This window comes from Rosa rugosa, chromosome 2, assembly GCF_958449725.1.
Source record: "Rosa rugosa chromosome 2, drRosRugo1.1, whole genome shotgun sequence".
In the NCBI taxonomy this organism is placed as follows: domain Eukaryota; kingdom Viridiplantae; phylum Streptophyta; class Magnoliopsida; order Rosales; family Rosaceae; genus Rosa; species Rosa rugosa.
In genome coordinates this window covers 59,941,698-59,959,534 of record NC_084821.1, presented here as the reverse complement: position 1 = coordinate 59,959,534, position 17,837 = coordinate 59,941,698, and the positions used below count along the sequence as shown (strand labels likewise).

The 17,837-nt window shown below is 38.3% G+C and overlaps 2 pseudogenes; one reads left to right on the top strand and one right to left on the bottom strand.

The window, feature by feature from the left end:
• The first annotated feature begins 1,682 nt into the window (after window positions 1-1,682).
• Window positions 1,683-2,365, top strand: LOC133731174 (uncharacterized; annotated as a pseudogene).
• A 2,754-nt stretch (window positions 2,366-5,119) lies between these two features.
• Window positions 5,120-17,631, bottom strand: LOC133731173 (protein ROOT HAIR DEFECTIVE 3 homolog 2-like; annotated as a pseudogene).
• Between the last annotated feature and the right edge of the window lie 206 nt (window positions 17,632-17,837).

Here is a 17,837-nt window from a genome sequence, read left to right as displayed (position 1 = left end):
ATCATCAAAATCTCTTTACAACCCCAGAAGAAAAGAAGAGGTATCCCCACAGATCCATTCATAATTCTATTGGAAAATTTATCTTGATTAATTAATCAACTAGGCATAAGAAGAACTTGTTTGGCTCCAATTTTGTTGCAGCTGATCAACAGTCTCTTTTCTTGCGCGGGCGTGCCAGCACCGTTCAGGTGCGGTCGTCGGGGGTGTCCCTTAACCTGACTTCTTTCAAGCGATTGTAGACGAGGAGAGCACCAACCTCGTCGTGGGGATTCTTTCTGCCTCGTGGTGAGGACTTTGCTGAAGTTTCTTCTTGTTAACACAATCGATACTCAATATTGCAGATTGAGCAGAGCGAAATCACCGGGAAATGTTGAGATCTTGCTAAAGCGTGACTTTAGCTTGGCTAGGTTGCTAGGGCGTTACCCTTGCTTGGCTGGTTCTGTAACCGTTGTGGTCGCGGCACTACCGTCGGCTCCCGAGGAGACTAGGACCGAAGCAAGTTAACAGAGGGTTTGGTGGCACTGAAAGTCGCCTTCTGAGAAGACTAGGACTAGGAGTGTGATCACCGCTAAGAGAAAGAGAAGGAGAGGAGTTGCTCTTAGAGAGGTTTGCTCTAGAGAGAACTTAGATCATCTTAGAGATGTTTTGATGTTGTGAATGTGAATGTGTGTGTGTTAGAATGAGAGGAGAAGGTGTTTATATAGGGAAGAAAAAGAAGAGTGAAATGATGAGTGGAAGAAAAATAATGAAAGTAGATCTAAGTTCACTTGTAAAATATGGAAAAGATAGAGAAAAGATGAAATGAAAGCAAAGCATGAAGGTGCAGCAACATGGAAGTGGTGATGATCTATTAAAGAGATTGTAGAAGAAAAATATATCCAAGGAAAAAGAGAAAAGCATCTAGCTTTCTTCATGTGGGTAGGAAACATGAACATGTGAATATTGAGCTGGTTTTAGGTCAGTTTCTGCCCCTTTATTCCTTCAATTATTTCTCCAACAAGACTTCATTATATGCCTTCGACTTCTTCATATGAAATGTTCCACTATGAGTGTAGATCATCCTGACAAATTTTCAGATTTTTATTCCATGTGGTTGGGCCGAAAATGCTGCTGGACCTCTTACAGGTCCAGTTTTCCAGTTTTGCTTCTGTAGAAAATTGGGCTGATTGTTTGAAGGCCTTCCACTCAAAAAAAGCTCTTGCACTTTTCATAAGAAATGATCCTTGGGCTGTCTAGAATGGATCTGGAAAGTTTCAGCACATTTCGATTTCATTTGGTTAGTCTGCCACCCCTCCTTCCTTGTCTAGCTCGGTTTTTCCTAACCGAAGTAGGAAAATATGCTAAAGTTGACTTGTCATACTTCCATAGTAGGCTTTATTTAGCCTCTAAATATATATTTCGAGCTTGTCGACAATATATAGCTTGAGCCACTGATATTGGCTCAATTTCTCCAAGACGTGCCTTGTCAGGCCAAAATGTTCATTTTGGGTCCAAACAGAACTGAACAAATTTTGGTGGTCAAATACTAGATCAAGATACAACAAGTCGGGAAGAGAGAGAGAGAGAGAGAGAGAGAACAAATCGGAACGATAGAGAAAGAGAGGCAGAGATACAGAGAGAGGAAGAGAGGAAGAGAGTAAAGGGACTCAAGAATAGGGCTGGGTAAGCCTAGTTTTCACTGTATGGCCTGCACAATTGACTTCCGCTGCCTAGACGAAGGCTTCGATGGCAAAACCTACAAGCGCAAGCGGAACCCCGAAGCCGCCGCCGACGACGAAGATGCCGCCATGGAAATCGACGCCGCCTACCCACCTCCAGCGAAGCGATCCGCGGTGTCCTCCTCGGACAATCCGGACAAACCAGTCTTCGGCCAGCCGAGCTACGACGTCGTGATCGCCGGGAAGGTCTCCGGGCGGAAGTGGAAGCAGCCGCGGAAGCAGAGGTGGTCAGCGGTTCAGGTGAGCCGGAAGGGACGACATTCGAGGAGAGGGAGAAGAACAAGTCGGTGAAGAAGGCGTACAAGGAGAGAATGGCGGAGCTGAAGGGGGAGATTAAGAGGAACAAGGAGGAGAAGAGGAGGAAGAGGGAGAAGAAGAAGAAAATGGGACCAAGCTGCAGATTATTTCCCAAAAAAGGGTGGGTAAGTAAATGACGCAAATACCCATCAAATAGGCCACGTGGCACGCAGGTTAACATATGTTGGGTCGGGCAAGATATTTGGGGTACCATTGTGATAGTTTTGGAAACTTGGGTACAGAAATTCGGAGTCGGCCATAGGTTGGGTACTGTTTGTATTTTTTTCCCTCGTGGCAATGGTGTCTCTGAAGGTGGTAACACGAGGAATTCAGCCACTGATAGCTCCTAGTCTGTTTCCAAATTTCTGCAATATCACAGATTGTAGAGTTGTTGCTTGATAGTTTATACGTTTTCCATTTCCGCAAATATAAGATGGGATTATGCGTTCAAGTAAATCCTATTTAAATTTGCTGATTTTCTTTATTTATGTATGTATGGGTTACAAAGTCGAAGGATTGTTTTGATATACACTTTGGCTATAAGGGCCGGTGGAAATTATAAGCTTCTCTCTTACAAGAGTAAACCGATAATCCGATATGTGACTAGTTTAATTAGTGAGAGTCTAGAAAGGTTTATGGAGTTACACCCACTATAGATAATAAATCTTTAACTATATCCAGTGATGTTTGCACTATTCGTGTGGGACTCCCCTTAGCTCAAGCTTGAATCACGGCATTGAAGCTAGGTTGTTTAAGCCTCATTCAAAAGATATGACTCCCTGTTTTTTAATGTAAGAAATTTTTGCTGACAAAGAAAAAAAGAATCTAATAAACTTGTTGTTGCTTTATAAATAGTATAAAGTGTTTCTTCTTTTTTATGGTTTTCCTTTACAAACATTTTATCCTTATCAACACCGTACTGGTTCCAGTTCAGCATACTCTACTTTGCATGTTATGTGATCAAGCTAATACTCTAGATATCTCTTTATAAATGTCAGATCCATCATTGAAAAGCTTGGCCGTGAAAGAATTTTGAAGCTAAAGATTGTTGGGGATAAGGTGGTGGAACAGAGTTTATATGGTCAAGTAGTATATATTTGGTAAAGTCTTTTCTTCAGGTGTGGATGAGGAACTAGCTAAGAGGCAGTGAAAGCAGGTAGAAGGTTGTTTTGTGATATACATTCTTTTAGTGCAGAAAGTTGGTACTAAAAGGATCTGTTGTTGCTTTCTGGGCCAGTTTCTGCTGAGAAACAAAGGATTGCAGAGGAGGTTGTATCGATGCTAAAGTTGAATGTAGGGATTGATACTACCTCATCTGAAAGGTTAGTCCACTTTTCTTTTGTACCTTTTGTTACTACATTTTGCTAACATTAGACTTGGAAGATTCTCTGTCAATTACATGATGTGTGGGGTTATGGTCCAGTCAAGCAAAAACATGATTCTTCATGAGCTCGCTACATAACTCTGCATACTCAGCCTGATTTATCTGATGAAACCTTCTGAAAAAAGGAGGAAAAAAAGGACCAAAAAAATTTCCTAAAGATGTAGTTGCAAAAGTTGATGCACATAATGCTGAGTTTCTATACATGCAATTCGACGTTAATCTGGTACTCCAATGGTTTTCCAGCTTACAGAAGATCATAGCTGCCTTGAGGGCAGGGGCAGAAAATGCTGGACTACCTGTCTCCAATTGTGTTCTCATTGCAGGAAGTCAGTCAGGTGTAGTAGGAGCTCAGCGAGCGGGCATGCCATGTGTTGTTTTAAGAAGCAGGTAATTTCTTGTCACTCAATCATACAATCACCACCTGTGAGCTTTTCTTTTTATATATTCACTTTTGTTATTTACCATTGCTGGCATTTAGTAGGATGGTTTCAAACTTTTAGTATGAAAACAAGGAAATACTATGTCCGTCATCATGACTCCTAAATCTTCTTAGCATTGAATTGAATCGAAATTGGAATAATTTCATAGAATGCACCCCGATGAAATGTTGAAGTTGTCAGCTAGCTCTTAGCTAGTGATGGTTACTTGGGCTAAATAACTGAAGATATAAGTGTACTGCTTATTAAAATGTTGCAATTAAGGAGTTCCTGTTGGTACAAAAAGTTATCACTCCGAATCGAATTCTTGTTCTTCTAAAGAAATTGAAGTTGATCAGGATTCCGAGTCCGATAGCTAATCGTAGTCACCGGTTTCCGATCCATTTGGGGCTTTCACTGCAGACAAAATGATGACTAGAGTGGAGGGTATGGAGCGTGAGACTATTACGAAGAGCTTCGTTTCTAGTATGGGAGCGGCCAATGGAGAAACTAGAGTGGTGGTTGTGCATAAGCATTCGAGTTCTGGACTGACAAGGGGGGCGAGGTTCGATTCGTTTCGGGTTTTCAAGGAGGCGGTGGCTCGGAAATGCGGCGAAAATCCGAATATTAAGTATGGTTGGTTCGGCAGATCTAAGGATGAGATTGCTGAGAAACCGAGGAGAGAGAAAAAGAGAGAGAGAGAATCAAATTTGTTATTTCAATTTTCTGAAAGTTTATTTTAGAATTTTGCCTGTCATGTGGGCCCCACTAGTGCCAAGTTGGCATGCCACATCAGCTACTTAACGGCTCCATTTGACGGAATCATGACGGATGGATCTATTGGATGAGAAATGATAGTGTGAGGGTGTTTTTGATGAAATTAAAAGTCAATGGACTGAATTGATTTTAGACCAAAACTACAAGGTACTAAACAATATTTAGCCCTCAATTTAAAGTCCCCTTGCTTTGAAGTTCTTTGGTGTAGCAGCATTACTATGATTCTATTTAGCTTTACTATCTGCGAATCTCATATTTTCAGAATTTGGATAAATTAAACCATAATAGAGAATTAGATGAAAAATGATGAGCGCATATAACCTAGAAGTCTGAGATTAGTTATAGGATTTAACAGAAAACCAAAAGACCAGACTGCAATGCATGAGAATGAACTAAAGAGAAAGTTACCTTAATTGTTGCCAAAAAAAAAAAAGTTACTTTAAATATTTTGATCAGCGTGCTGCGTGCAGCAGTGAAGCCACATGTACTGTCAATTATTTCCATCCAATTATCAATTAGTCAAAAATTTAAATCTTGGTAGCCTCAGCAGCCTTGGTATCTTTATCAGTATCCTCGGCATTCCCAGCAACAGCATACCTTACCAAAGAGATCAAGCCTCTGGCTGAACTTCCCAAAGCAGACCCTGCCACTCTGGCTGAACTTCCCAAAGCAGACCCTGCCATTCCAAGAAGCCATTTAATTTCTGCTTCCTTGGAAACCCTCTGAAAATGCAGCAGCAAACAGATTTATACATGAGCTTGGTGGATATGAATTTAGCTGCTAACCTGCTGTTTGCTGCTAATGGTAGTCTTGGTTAAACTGATAAAATATTAATTATAAGTTCTTAAAACACTCAAATTTAAACTCTCAAGTTTGTATTTTCTTAAGAATATTTAAACAATGAGAGCCCTTCTAATGAGGACTAGTTGAGAATTTTCTAATCAATGGTTTAGGAGACCCATTTTTCTATTATATCATGGCATATCAACTGTTAAATGTTTATGTATGCATGGGTAGATCACTTCTGAAAATTTTCTTCCAAATTGCTAATCGTTAAGGTACCGAACTAGATCAAATCAATGGACGAACTAAATCTGTCAAACATGAACCGTTCATGTTCATAATTGATGAATCACGATTATGAATGCATTAACGATTTTCAATTTGGTTGAAAAATTGCAGAAATGATCTAAACATCTAACAGTTGATTTGCGGAAATGTGATTGACAAGTGGGTCTCACAAAAAAGTCTTCAACTATTCCTCATTTTAGTGGTCCTCGTTAGAAGCTCTCCTTTTAAACTATATTGAAGTTAAGAAGAGTGACCAGAAAATATACCCTTTCTAGATCAGCTTGATTGACAATACCGGCAGTCTCTTCTTTCAACTGCCTCCACAAGGGCTTGCACTGCACTGGTCTAATCAGGGTGTCTCTTACAGAAACCTATTTCAGATTTAGTCCTTAATTAGAAATCAATCTGATGCATGATATTTATGGATCAAATCACAGAGAAGATAGTACCTCATCCCAAGTGGTTGAGGCAAGAGGAGCTCCAGTTCCATCCGACGACATAAGAGAAGAGAAGAGAACCTCCTCAATATTATTTGGCTTCTCATCCAAGCAGACGGCAGCCATAACTGACAAAAGCTTAAGCGACTGTCAAAGAAATGGTAAACTCAGTAAAATATATGAATTTTAACACAATACACACACGATCTTATATATAGTTATATACACTCCCATTCATAAAAGTTCAGTCATTACAGCATTGTAGGCAGCCTCCGTTTGATTTCTAAGTTGTCTCGATCTCCTCCAAACTACAGGCATATCTGTATCAATATCATGACTAAAGACTCTAGAAAACCTGAATGGAAAAAAAAAAATTAACAAAGTCGTGAGCAACCAATTAAAATGACGAGGAAATAAGAAGAGAACTACGCGGTAGATAATTGATTGACAAGTTTACTACATACCGATGTTTCATGTGCGTCGTCAGAACATTCCCGGCCTCTTCTCTTGCTTTTGTCACCACCACATTTCTTGCAGTGTCCCTTAAATTTTGCACCATTTCGGAAACTCTTCCTTTATCAATCTCAAAACCAACGATTACACTTGAGAAATCTGATATTACACTTTCAGTCTCACGAATAAGAAGTTTTCTTATTGAATCCCATGTGTCACTTTCACCATCTTTAAGTAGGGATTCAACAGGTTCAATTAAAGATGCAGAAAGTTCCTTCTGCAAATGATTAAAATCGAAAAGTATGCAGTTAAGGAATTGAGTAAAATAATATATATTACTAGACTTAATTTAGTAGGATAATCTGAATTTTCTTAATCTTAGAGCTTCGAAATGAATTCTGCAATAAAGGATGAAACATTAAATAATAAAATCTTGATTTAGAGTGCAAAACAACTTTCTGCATCGTAGTTAATATAAATATCTTGGTCATATACTGAACAAGAATTAATACGTACAATACATAGAGCATTACCTCGTAGTTGATTTTTAATTCAAACAACTTCGCATTGCGAATGGATGTTGCAACTGCATCTATCTCAAGTTGAAGTTCTTTCCGAACTGTTGAAGCATCCCAATTAGCTTTTTCCATGGTAGCATCTGAACGGAGAAATATAAAGTAGCGTCAGTAGTTGCTACCATGGTACTATTACGTACTCACTTTTTTTTTTTTTTTCCATGCATACCATTTAAATAAGAAATGTATTTTTTCCATGCATACCATTTAAATAAGAAATGTATTTTTTGCGAAAAGTTGTTTGCAATAAGTTCCAGGATTATTACCTGCACATCCTTCGTCAAACTCAAGCATGGAAGACTCTGTCGAGGTACGAAGAGCTGAAGCAAATGATCCTTTTCCTTTGTCTAATAACTGCTCCAGTCTCGCTTTAAAGGTTTACTTGTTTTCGAACGCAGATGCTCAATCATGGTGGTGTACACAGGTAAAGCAAGCTGGAAAGTACAAAGATCAGTATGATTCAAAAACAACAATAAGCATGAAAAATAAGTCACTGATCGACTTAATGAGTCAGTTAAAGTGTTAAACAAAGTCAATCTATATGAAAGTATATGTATATGCCAAACTGCCAAAGTATCTGGTGCAGCGTTAGTCACTAAAATACCGTGCGTATAACACTTCATTTATCTAGTTAAAAATTTAGTAAAAATGCATAGCTTTTCAGAGAGAGAGAGAGAGAGAGAGAGAGAGAGTCATACATCCATTGCTTTTTTTTCCAATAGGTCATATCTTTTTGAGTTCCTTACAGCTTTGTCAAAGTACTTGGCCTCCATGTCGTATCTACGCAAGAACTGGAAACAATACTACCTTCAAGTAAACTAAGTATTAATGCATGTAAATTTGGGAGAGGATTAAGAGCACCGACGTGCACTTGTACCAATATGAATGGATAGCTGGATTACATCAAATACATTTGTTAGTTATTAAAAAAAATTATATTAAATATATCAAGGGTTAAAATCATCTTATAAGTGTTGGGTCACTTGCACCATATGTGCATAGAAGAAATTCCAGTAAATTTGTGACCACATGATCAGAGTGGAACTTACTCAGCAATATAGGTGTTTAGAATTGAGCTGAGACTTTTGCCAAGACCTTTTACGGGACCAATTTCGACAGCTTCACTCAATTTCAACCAATCCTAATTTTTCAAGTTCATTCAAGTAATGGCTAGCCAATCAGAATTTAACCATCATACTGGAAGTAGAAGCTAGCATCTCAAATGTGAGAAAAACAAACACATACCTTATTTTCTATAAACAGACTGAACTTCTTGGATGCAATCTCTTCACAACGAACGGTGGAAACCATAACCTATTTAAATATTTGCAGATGAGAAGGAAAGACCACAGTCCACAGATTATTTTGTCTAAATGGAAAAGAAGAGGAAACTAATTACTCATTAGCAAACCTGGTGAGAAGGAAGATCCAGGTCCTTGTTCTCTTTTATTATTTCCCAAATGTTTTGCGCACTAAGAGAAAATCCCGAGGCAGCTACAACAAACTGTCTATCACTAGCAAGCCCTCCCGGAGAAATAGAATGGAAAAAGCGTTTCCTCAGTTCAGCAACCTGGAATCGATTTAGGTGATAACCCGTAACTATCACTCATCGATCATGTGAATTGAAGGACATATTAACCAATCAATTCTTCATACAAAACTCGGTGGACAGACAGTGAAATGGTATGATTTTTAAGGCGGCGAATTTATGTAGGGATTCTCTAACGAAGATATCACAAAACACTACTTTGTGGAACATGATTCTTCATTTCAATCCCTCACCACCACTATCTAGTGTCATAGAAAACATGGTCTTCTATTGCCTTGGATCAAATGCTGTGTTCAATAGGTGTTCTATCTCTTTTCATTTGTAATTTTCTTCTGTAAATTTTCTAAACTTTAGGCACTTCACATTCTCAGCCCATATATTGGAATGCATGGATGTGCCCATTGTCTATTTTCAGGTTTCTGTTAATTAAGGAATGAATAAATAAACTGAAAACCATTATGCCATGTGATTATGGAATGAATAGTTAGTGAACTCTTACATTAATTGCTTTCAATAGACATTTATACATTTTCATGATAATAATGAGATCATCCTTTTAAAGTTATTAGTTATAACAACCTAGATATACAGCCCGCTAGCTATTAATCAAAACGAATTGAATAAAAGGTAAAAGTAATATATTGCTTTTGAAGTTAAATATGATAGTAGAGGGGTTTAGTACTATTACCTCCGCCTTAAAGGACTCCTCCTTCTCTTCATAGCTGGACAAAGCACATATTTGCACCTGGTAAGGTATTTAGTAAGATTTGACAAATAAGAATATCATTAAGTCATCTTCTGAACGAGCTTATACTTATGTGTATATGTGTGGACAAACACAAAGAGAGTTTAATAAGGGGTTTGAAACCCAGTCAAGCTGGGAGACTCATCTCCATGCCCGTACACAAAGTGAGTTTTAAGAGACTATAGTTTGAACAATTCTTAGGTTCACCCCTAGGGTGAATGAGCATATTCACCCCATTGTCGATTAACGCATAATAACTTTATAATTTTCTAATCCAACCATTCATGTTGTATAACGTAATACAAATATTAGCTTTGTAAAAAATCAATCAAATTGAAGACCTTTCAGTTATTCATTTCTATGAAATACATGGACGGTTCATCATAATAGTAGTAAGTGTTGTTAGAACCATCCATTTGTTTGATTCAATTAGATAATTAAACGATTTCCGATTCGATTGATTTTTTACAGGGATGATCTTTAAAGGCTAATTTAATATATGGACCGTTGGATTATAAATTTATTAAATAAGAGTATGTTAATCGACAATAGGGGTGAATATGCTCATTCACCCTAGGGGTGAACCTAAGAATTGTTCCTATAGTTTTATCAACCTCGTCTTAGAAAGGTCATTAATTTGGTTACCAAAATCATATTATTTTATGTTTGTTCGAACACACTAAATTTTTTTGGGACTCTAAACTATTTTTGACCCAACTTCTCTTTTTATTTTTATTTTTTTGTTTATTCAAAAGTGACTATTGAAATTGAAACTAAAAGATATATCTATAACTGTACAAATATATATGTACTTATAGAGTTATAGCTCACATTAAAAATTTGGTCTTTCTAAATGTACCCAGCAAATATCTAAATACACCCAGCACTTAAAATATTGTCCTATAACTTCCAACTTTACCCTTGCTTTGATTTACAAACCCAGCAACAATATCCAAGAGACGTAGAAGACAATGGGCTACTTACTGCTTCATTGAGTTCAATACTCCTCTGGAATCCGAACTTGCCAGGGAGAAGACTCATGGATACAAGTTGGACAGATCACACATTTTTGCTGTCTCACTTAATGATTTGCTTTTTCATTCTTTTCATTTTTTGTTTGTTTGCACATGCTCAGCATACCTCATGATTTTGGATTTGGGAAGCAGCTCTTGCATTTGCATTATTGTACCTTGATTTTATAAGAACTTCACACAATACTTTCAGCATTAATCAATATGAATGGACTGATGTAAACTTTGTTGCATCTCTTTGGCAGCTTGCTGTGACTCTTACAGAAACAACATGGAGGAGAATACGAGCTTGGTTTTTGTTGCTTTCGTTGAAAACTTTTCTTTATTGTTGTACAAAGAGACACAAATTTGGAGCTCTTCACAGCATCTTGCGTTTTTTTTGCTGGGTTTTTAGCTGGGTGTATTTTACTTAAGGGTAAATTTGGAAAATTTAATATAATATTCTAGGGCTGGGTATGTTAAGATATTTGCTGGGTACATTTAGAAACACCCTAAAAATTTCACTGAGCAGGGTACTTCTGTGGGCTTTGGGCTTCGGAATTTCATCCCATATCTGCAGTTTTGCAACACGAGAAGCATTGGAGAATAGAGACCAAAGATTAATTAAAACATAGAGCTGAAGACAAACCTTACCTTCTGTATATCATCCCTCAAATCAAGCTCCAGCATTTCAAGTGGAGTCTAAGGGGGGTGTATTGTATATGGAATTAGTGGAACTTTTAAAGAAATCTATGGAATTTAAAAGTCTGGGTGTATTCATTATAGACTTTTAACAGTCCATGAAAGTCTTGAGATATTCAATTAGGATTTTTAAAGACTTCATGAATTCCACCAAAATCTAGGGGTATTCAATTAGGACTTTTAAAAATGAATAAAAGTACAGAGGTATTCAAAATATCATTCATACTTATGGAATTAGAAAATCATGGATAATCATGGACTTTGTAGTGTTAACTATACATACCAAACTCCAATAATTTTCCAGCCTCCAGACCAAAGATTTGAAAAAGTCTGTGAAAGTTTCATCTTAAAAAAAAAAAAAAAAGGTCTATCAAAGTTCTTCTCTCTACGCACGAAGAAATTGGTCCTTCATCATCTCTCTTTCTTAATTTTTTGTTTTTTCTCTAATTTTTTATGATATCAACGTTTTTTGATACCCGGCCAACATATTCATTGTAGTTCTTGAATGTGATTTTTTTTTTTTTTTTTTTTCAATTGTGATACTTCAAACCCTAATAGCAATAAAAATGATTTATGAAACCCTAAAACCCAAATATTGTGGTCTACCCCTAAGACCTTGAATAGTGTTGCTATGACATACTAAATTTTATCTTATTAATTAATTATTCTCATTAATTTGAATTTATATTATGGTTCAAAGAAAGGTTGAACAATTGAATTTCAATTGATTGATTATAGATCAAGACATTGACCAATATTTGCTACAATATATGTTAATCGGCGAAAACAAAATTGATGAGAATAATTAACCATAAACATCAAGTGATCTATATTGCATATTTATGTTGTTGGGGGATTAGGAATGAGAACAAACTCACTAGACAGACTAACGATCATTCATTTGAGTCAATTTCTATTAGAAGATACTTGAGCATTGAAGAGACAACGAGTTGTTATCTTGTTTTGTGTTTGGGCTGCATTTGTTTTTTGTTTTTTGTTTTTTGTTTTTTGTTTTTTGTTTTTTGTTTTTTGTTTTTTGTTTTTTGTTTTTTGTTTTTTGTTTTTTGTTTTTTGTTTTTTGTTTTTTGTTTTTTGTTTTTTGTTTTTTGTTTTTATATTTTGTACATGCTAAGAAATCTGTAGAAGTCATTCATAATAAAGTATATAGATTTTCATGAATCAATAAAAGTCTGTTGCTAAAATCAATGGTTTTAAGAAATCCATAACAGTCTATCAACTTTTTAAAGAGTCTGTGGACTTTTCAAAAAGTCTGTCAACTGAAATTAGTTACTCAAAGGAGGAGGCCTTTGCTTTTCTAAATGAAAAAGTACGAGATAGAACCCAAGGTTGGAGGGAGAAGACGCTATCTATAGCCGGCAAAGAAGTATTGATCAAAGCGGTGGCACAATCTATCCCTTCTTATATATGTTATGAGCTGTTTTGAGTTGCTGAAACATTTGTGTCACGAGATGCATCAATTAATGGCGAGGTTTTGGTGGGGAGGCACGAAGGATGTTAGGAAGATACATTGGCTCTCTTGGGAAAAATTATGTCGCCCTAAATTGGAGGGTGGAATGGGTTTTCGGAATATGCACGTTTTCAATCTTGCTCTTTTGGCTAAACAATGATGGAGGTTAATGCAAAGGCCGGACCGCCGGACTCATTACTTGCGAGATTGCTGAAAGCTAAATACTTCCCTACATGCTCTTTCATGGATGCGGAGTTGAAGAAAGGTTCTTCATATACATGGCGTTGTATTATGGCGGGGAGAGTTGTGCTCCAGAAGGGTTGCAGGTATCAAGTGGGTGATGGATCAACTATCTCACTCTGGAGTGACCCCTGGCTCCCCATTCCCTATTCTTTTCGGCCCTTCTCCCCAATTATGGAAGGAACTGAAAACTGGTCGGTGGCTGAGGTGATTGATGTAGACGGTGGAGGTTGGATACTTGAGGTTCTGGAGGAATTGTTTACAAATGAAGAAGTGCAAAAAATTGCTTCCATTCCGCTAAGTTTAAGGAAAACTGATGACAGAGTTATGTGGCACTTCGATACAAAAGGGATTTATAATGTGCGCAGTGGGTACCATGCTTTCTGTCAATCAATGAAACTGGCAGAGGCCATACCATCTTCATCATGTGGAGATGGAGGTCATTTTCGTCTTTTTTGGAGCAAGCTTTGGAAGGCTTCGGTGGCCCCTACAGTCAAGGTCTTCATGTGGAGACTCATCCAAGGCATCCTACCTACCAGGTTTGCCCTCTCTTCACGTAAGGTTGATTTGGTTGATATTAATTGCATGTTTTGTCATACCTCAGTGGAAACAGGAAAACACATATTTAAAGATTGTGATGAGTTTTCTGGGCCTATGGTCCTTTGCATCTAAAGGCCAAGTCGCATGCAGCGCCGACTTTGAAAGAGTGGATCATTGATCTTGTAGAGGTGTTGTGTGCTGATCAGATTGATTTCTTGTTCATGGCTCTTTGGACCATTTGGACAGAGAGAAATAAACTAGTCTGGGATGGGGGTACTTTTCAACCCATGCACATGATTAGTTGGTGTGTTAACAGTTTGACTGAGTTCCAGAAATACCATCCCAAGGCTATAAGGAAGAAGAAAAGATCACTGACTAAGTGGGAATGCCCTCCACGGGGTAGGCTGAAAATTAACATTGATGGTGCATTCCAATTTGAGAGTGGAGCTGGAGGTATTGGGGTGGTGGTCATGGATGATTTGGGCATAGGGTTGGAAGCTATTGCGAGGCCTTTTATGCATGCACACTCGGCTCTTAATATGGAGGCTGAGGCGTGCAGGGCTGGTCTTCTTCTTGGTATACACCAAGGGTGGACGGACATTGACATTGAGAGCGACTCTGCCCTTCTGATTGCTGCACTCAATAGTAAGGAGGAAAACCTTTCGGAGGTAAGTCGGATTCTTGATGATTGTAGAGATTATATGTCTGCTTTTCAATCTGTAAGGGTTCAGCATACTTACCGTGAAGCAAATGGTGTGGCACATAGACTTGCCCACCTTGCTAGCTTATTTTCCACTGATGATGTTTGGCTAGAGGAGACTCCTGCTATTATTCAGGATGTACTCTACGAGGATTATTCTCTTAGTTCTGCTGTAGCACGGGGTTCAGGTTTTATGTCCCCCCCGGTTGCAAAATTATGAAATTAATATAATAAATGGAACCGGGCGTGGGGCTGAGCCTCCCAGCTAGGTTGGGTTCCAAACCCCTTTCAAAAAAAAAAAAAAATCTGCACAAATCCAAATACAATACACCCCTCTAAACCAACAATCACAAACAACGTGTCGATATTTTTTATGGAACAAGAAAATTGTGAAGGACAACAACTATTTCCATACCTTCGTTTTATCCCGTATCACAAACAGTAACGTCGTTTTCCGGGGACCGAATAAGCGCATCATAACCTAGTAAACATCAACCAGAGCATGCATGTCATTGAGAAATGGGAAATGAATGTTGATTATCTAGAGGTGCAATTCAAACATACGTTCAGGGTACCTCAAAAATTGTTCTTAGTAAAGGTTTGTTCGCAGCATGCTCCCGACCAATATCATGGCACCATCTGTTTATACAATCCAATGTCCAATTCATAATTATATATAGGCTAATTGTGATCGTCTGTAAAGTAATTTAGGGGCACACGTGACAAAAATAGAAATACAATGACACAGTTTAAAAGTCAAGTCAAGAAGGTAAAATAAAATTTACCCATAAATCACACATCTTCTTAATTCACTACTACCGTGTTGATCCGAGCCATTTTATCAATTAGGCAGTCAAACGACTCAAGAATTTATGGTATACCATCAATAATACATGCATGTATATCAAGCTCTAAACACTGAAAAAACTTACATATTTATCAGTAGAATGTCTGACATTGCCAGTGCAAACAGGGCGGCTTGTTTCTCAAATGCAATTTCCTGAAAAACAAAAGAATTTCAAAGAACGAAACATCACCGAGTATCTTAACTGAATTTACTTTTTGGTGAAGTTTAAAATGTAACAATGTACTTTTGACCACTCTTGAAAAAAAAAGTTGCTCTGTGTAATTCGGAGAGAAGAAAAAGCAGTTTTCTTTGGAAGCAGAGAAGAACCGAGTGTTAATTCCCTTGTTCCGTCTGGCGGTGCGTCTTCGTTGACGTCGTCGCCGGACCGGTAGGTCAGGAGTCACAGTCCACCTGTGCGGGTCCGAGACAGAGGGGAGGCTGGGATGAGGAGGAACGTTACGTTGGAAGATTTCTGGTGTTCTGCGGGGATGGGTACAACCGCCGCTTCGGGACGACGAAAATTCAATCCGCCTATGACTGCCGTCATGGAAGCCTCGTGGAAAACAAGGGAGACTCGCGTTGCTACGGGTCCGGCTGGAATCTAAGGGCAACGGAGATCCGGCCATTGTTGCTGGGCTTCGTTCCACGGAGGACTATTTTACCGGAAATGGCGCGACGTCGTTGTGTTTTGGCGGCAGACATATTCCACGTAGGCGTGATCGGGCTACTGGTGCAGGAAATGGATCGCCGGCACAGTTGGTCGACGGTGGTGATGGTATGCGTCCAGCAGCACGAGGGGGGAGGATGGAAGGGCAAGTGGGTCGTGGGCTTTTGCTCTGTTGATGGGCTTTTCCTGGTGGGCTTGTGATCTAATATTAGTATTAGTAGTTTGTTTAAAGTTTAAGTGTATTTTCTGTACAATAAATCCCTACCATCGCTTGGTAGGGACATGTGGGCGATGTCCAAGTTTGCATACTCGGTATGCCTTGTCTGCCCTAGCGAGGTGGCGGATTATGCATTGGTTGCAACCTCCTGGTGGCGGGATGAAACGACGTGTCGTCGGTTTTATTTCCGATCGGCAGCATATTGGGAAAGCTACTACTTTATTGGTACTATGGCACTACTTTAACTTTCTGATATGTCACCGTTATTGTAAAGCAAATGGAGTAGTCGGTATGACACTCTTTGCTATTAGGTGCATGTTTGAATACATTGTTGTTGTAGAGACTCCTGTTATTATTCGGGAGGTTCTCTTGAGGTGTATTGTGATAAGGGGTTTAGGCATCATGTCCCACCCCCCCCCCCCCCCCCTCCATGTATTCATCCGTTTCATTAATAAAGGCCGGAGGGCAGCCGCATAGCCCTTATTTCAAAAAAAAAAATGTAATAATGTACATAGGACTAGTCATTTTACAACTCATGAAGTAAACCAATTACCCCATTAATTCTCTTATGTTTGTCAAATTATCAAATTACACGCTAACTTTAATAACTTATGAGTGTCCTGAAGTCTATTTGTTTCAACTTTCAGTAGTTTCATTAAAATTCCCCGCAAACTAACCTTAAGGACAAATTAGGATGGGGTGAAACTGTGAAAGTATGACAATATGGCCTGGGGTACGTTGCAATGAAAGATGTAAAAATCCCTTCATCATGTGTCTAGCACATGAGACGAGTTTAACAAAATCTTTGATAGAATTACTATGAGTTGACAACAGGGGTGTAAAGACAGTTCTTGAAAAAGATAGGATCAAACGTATTGAAATTGATATCTATAGGGGAAACTGGGAAAGTGGACAGACATGACAAAAGTTAAGGAGTTATTCGGCTATGGGTTCATCTACAGTACATTAATGTATCGATAGATCAAGTAGACCAGTTTGGTACAGAGGTAAACTAGCTCAATAGAGAGGTAAACTAATTTGAGATCAAGTCAAGCTAATCTACTTATGCATGAAGTCAGTCTACCTCTATATCAAATCTAGTCTACTTGATGTATTGGTACATTAATGTATCGTAGAATTTTCCTTCGGCTAGTATTCTCATATAGTATATGACTATTTAGCAAAACTTTGGTTAATACCTGGCCTCTCTCCTTACCATCATTGCCCTCCAAATCCATGACAATCGTGAAAGGCTCCATCCCAACACACTCGGCCATCCAAATGCCCTTTGTTGTTTGACTTCTGAAATAAATGTAGTTCGATCACAAAAAAAAAAAAAAAAAAAAAAAAAAAAAAAAAGGAAAATAAAAGGGCAAATTCCGATGATGCATGTACTCATAATAACTGAAAATTTCGCGCTCGATCAGGAACCAAACCTTCCTTCTCGTGCATTCATCTCCTTGAACTTGGTATGGAAAAGATGGTTCATCAAAGTGCTCTTCCCTGATATATATGATTCATAGTCAACCGATTCATCACCGGCCAATGAAGGACAATAATCGTATACAGTTATATGTGATTATTAAGTAACTATATATATATATATATATATATATATATATATATATATATATATCGACCAAAGTACGTAAAAGGGTCGCTAGGTTTACCGCTACTCTGGGGTCCCATAATGGCAACCACAGCATAGGAGACTCCGCACTTAGCAAGCTTCACTTTCTTCACAAAATTATCGAGCCCTATAGCATTGAATACGCCATCGCCGTCAATGACTTGCGTGACACTGTAATCGTCCTCCATTCTTAATCAGTAGCCTGCCTTTATAAAGAGAAAATGCTCAGACTTGTATTTACTTCCCCGGTGATTATGAGAAACTGGATGTCAATAATAATGAGGCGATGCACACTCATATATACACACATACACGCACAGAGACGATATAGCTATGTTAATTAATTTGGGATTCTAATCATTCTATTACAAAAGAAAAGGTTGGAGCCTATGCA